The 3,951-nt window shown below is 46.6% G+C and overlaps 1 long non-coding RNA gene across 1 annotated transcript; it reads left to right on the plus strand.

Moving 5' to 3' along the window:
* Nucleotides 1-381: 381 nt before the first annotated feature.
* LOC146206639 (uncharacterized) lies at nucleotides 382-3,684 on the plus strand. Its single transcript, XR_014704482.1, has 3 exons — nucleotides 382-618; nucleotides 1,692-2,659; nucleotides 3,527-3,684. It is a non-coding gene; the product is annotated as an uncharacterized LOC146206639 (long non-coding RNA).
* The last annotated feature ends 267 nt before the right edge of the window (nucleotides 3,685-3,951 follow it).

The following is a 3,951-nucleotide window of genomic DNA, read 5'->3' on the forward strand; positions in this document are numbered from 1 at the left end:
CACAGAAAATAAGATCTGCCAGAACTCCAAAGAACTAGAAAGTAAACATAATATTCGCGCTCAGGAATAAATGCAGTTTTTGTTTCTTGCGTAAGAAAAAACGTGTCACATTTTTATTATTATTTTAACTTGTTTCTAACGGCCTCTCTCGGCCACTTATTATCCTCTGCGCAGTTGCCCAAAGCTCAGATATGACTCAGATAACTCAGACGAAAGCTTTTTTCACCTGCTCATGCCGTCGCTCCCCCTGACGCCAGATTTGCTTTTGCTTGTTTAGTTTTTTTTAGTTCGCCAAGCTGCCACCGCATGCCATGGCGCCACAACTTACACTCATCATAGAGAAAGAGAATGGTAAAGAGCGGTCACTCGGCGAAAACTGGCCCCAGGAAGTGACGCGCGACTGTTTGCGCTGCCGCCGATTGATGGATGGCGGCACCAACGTGCGCATGCGCGGACGCGCGCGCGACGGCACTCGCTGCAGCGGTAGCCCGCCGGAGCACTAGCAGACGACAAGAAGTTGTCGAAGGAAGCTGTGTGCTCGTGCCTCGCCGCGCTTGTGCGGCACAGACCTCTCGTGGGCTGCTGCGCAGAACGACAGCGGTTTGAAACGACGGCGAGGTGAGCAACGTTTTTTGCTTAACTACGCTGCATTTCAAGCAGTTTACGCTGACCATGCCGGCCGGTGCCAATAAGTTTCGCAGCTCGTGAACAGGCGCGCCAGCTGTTCAGGCGCAGTTCGTTACGCCGTAACTCTGGCGGTTCCCAACCACGGCGAGGTGTAATATGTTGTGTTCTCGGGAAACAGCTTCATTTCGAACAGTTTAGCTCGTAACGCTTGACAAAGTGGCATGTGAAGGCATCAAGGCACGCCGTTGCGCCAAAATGGCGCGCTCGCCGGCCGGTTCGGCCATGGTGACGCAGTTTGCCGAACGGCTAGTTTTGCTAAGTGTCGCGTTTAGCAGAGCAACGGTAAAGTAAGAAACGTTTCATTCTTGACTTTCTTGTCAAACTACGCAGTATTTCAGGCAGTTTAGCTCAGTACGGCGGTCTGCGCTTCACAAAGTCGCACGTGAAGGGCAGCCAACAGGCATGACAAGGCGCTCGCCAATATGGCTCGCCGGCCGCGATGACATGTGACATGGCGCGAGGATTTGCGAACGGCTAGTTTTGCGTGGTGTCACGTTTAACAGGGCAACCGCAAGGTGAGAAATGTTGCATTCTTGTAAAACTGCGAGGCATTTCGGGCAGTTTAGCTCAGCGCGGTGGTCTGCGCTTCACAAAGTCGCGTATGAAAGGCAGGCCAACATGGCGTGCTCGCCGGCCGCGGTTTTGCGTGGTGTCGCGTTACATTTAACAGGACAATGTTAAAGTGAAAAATGTTTTATTATGCGGCAAGCTTCATTGCTTCAGCTGTTCAGTGCTTTTGAAGAATATTGTTAGTTTAGTGGCTGTTATTTCACGCTCTGTAGAAATGTATTTTCAGCTAGGTTCGGTTAGCCTGCATTTCCTGACCTCTACGTTGCAAGAGTAGCTTTTGTATCAATTTTACTAATGACAGCTTTTCTGTTCTGGACCATAACTGCTGCTCACCAAGTTTTCAGTACCCACCCACATGCACAGATGTGTGCGCGGTGCAGTGGCCTTACATTTCATTGCAACCTTCTGCATCATATTCATTCCTTTTCCAACAGCACTGCATGGACCCACGGACTGTAGCCGAAGCACGGCAGATGCGACGAGGGAATGGTGTGGCCTTTCCTCAAGCGTCAGTACTCCTCTCTGCCCTGGACAATACAAGTTACCCTTGCTGAGGTAGCCGTGACTGGGACTGTGTAGTTTATGTATAATGCCTGTTTTGTTACATATCATTTGCAATAATTCGGAAATCAGTTATGCTATTTTTTGTCTCTACCTAAGTACTGTTTCTCACCTTGTGTATTTTTATTTTTCTGTATTGTGCACATCGCTTAGTGTGTGTCAAGTATTGTCAATGCATCCGTCTGCATCTGTTGCATCTCGTGTTTTATATGCGGCAAAATAAATTCATTTCGCGAAGCACTTGGCGTCGTTTCTGCACTACTGTTTTGCAAAGGCTGTGGCGCAGCTGCGTTGATGGGTAGTTTAGAGAACTGGGAATCTATTTTTACTGTTGTTATGCATGCTGAAAATAAATAGAAACACTAGCAGACCATTTAAAACCAAAATAATGTGCCAAAAGGGCAGGGAAGGGCGCAGCGCATGGCTAGCATTCAAATCGCGCGCCCTTCAGCAAGACCGGATGTAGTGGCCGCCGGCCGCTTGGTGCACTACAGTCAAATGGGCCGCTGGGCCCTATGGGAGTGTCCGCTTTTTACCAATCTCTTTCTCTATGCCCTCATCGCTTCGCTTTCAGTCTCTGTCTCCGCATGGTCCGCGTATTGCGTGCGGGAAGACGCTTGTTTTTGCTACATTCAGAGGCGATCTTGCGTCAGTTCTCACTCAGCGAACGCAGTCAAGGGTACGGCAGCAGTAACACCGTTTCCCGGAATGGTTTACTGCTGCGTTCCTTTCTGCAAGTCCAGCGGGCGGCAGTCAAGAATCACGACTGGGATATCGTTCCACGAGTTTCCCGTTACCCAAATTCGAAATGAGTGATTGAAGATCACTCGACAGGCAGACGGTAAGATATCGAGAAAGTAGAATTCCATACTCTGTGAAATTTGGCTAAATGGCTGGTCAGTTCCCACGCCACGTTGTCTGCTGGTCTACGATCAATATACAGCTAGAAGTATTGTGTTGTATGTTTGCTGGCGGCTAGAAATACGAGTGCGGCTCGTGGATACACAGCCAAGAAACTGCAGTCGTATTTTGTCGTGCTCTAGCCTGACTAAGCCGTGCACATGGCTGTGGCAAAAATTCAGTACCTGACGTACACCAGTTTTGACGAGAAGCTTGCTTTGTCGCACTATACTGTTTTGCGCAAACGCTATACCTTGAAAAACTACGACTACCTCGAAAAAAAAAAACAAAAAAAAAAAAGAAAAGCAACGTGGTTCTCGGCAAGGGGAGACAGGTGCAGCTGTCAGTGCATCCAGCCAGTATATTGGAGTGGGGCCAGAGTAGTGAACCTACAGGCATTTCTTATGTTTCACGCAGTTGTCTCCCCATAAATAGCAAATTTTTGCTTCCGTTGCGTGGTTGCCACCAGAGATTTGTGGTGCAAGAGTATACACCCGGATATATTCGCAGGCCCAGGGAAACAGCCATGTTACTGTTACTGATACATGTTACCGTTTCAACAGGAGGTTAAAGACTGCCTTCTGTCGATATCAGTTTTTTTTTTTGCCATTATGGAAGTATCAGTGTGTTCTTTAAATGTGTCTTACAATGAAAATGCCTTGCATGCTGTTAATACGGCTGTCTTTCTTTTTTTTTTTTTCGTTTAATGCTGTTGATAATGCTGTATGTCTAATTTGCAGTATATGTCACCTTTTGAGTTCGATTATGTGCACTTTAATATGCTGTAAATTGCCATATGTATTCCCAGGAGACTGGAGCTAGTCGGGCTGCTTCTCAGCTTCTTCTCCCAGTGTACTTCATCTTCATGAAGAAAACTGAACGAACTGTTATTATTTTGTGTGGTTCCAATTCTGCTCCCATATGTTCAGGGAATAAAAATTTCTTTGAACTGATGTAAGCTTGCTTCTGATTTCTCTTTCTTGCTTGATATTTTCATGCATTTTCAGCATTGAGCATGGAAATTATGAAAATGTGTAGTGGTCATAAGGAAATTTGTCCACTGGGTGAATGCATTGCTGAAGCAAATTTTCGTTTCTGAATTTCATGCTGCAGAGGTTTCTGAGGTGTTAATCTAGCATTAATAGAAGTTCATCAATATTAACTATGCTGGTTAATCCAGTTTTGCAAACAAGAGGAAGTGACATTTAAAAATTCAACCAGAATATGTGTCCT

This window comes from Amblyomma maculatum, chromosome 1 (assembly GCF_055883805.1).
Source record: "Amblyomma maculatum isolate TAMU_Amacu chromosome 1, ASM5588380v1, whole genome shotgun sequence".
In the NCBI taxonomy this organism is placed as follows: domain Eukaryota; kingdom Metazoa; phylum Arthropoda; class Arachnida; order Ixodida; family Ixodidae; genus Amblyomma; species Amblyomma maculatum.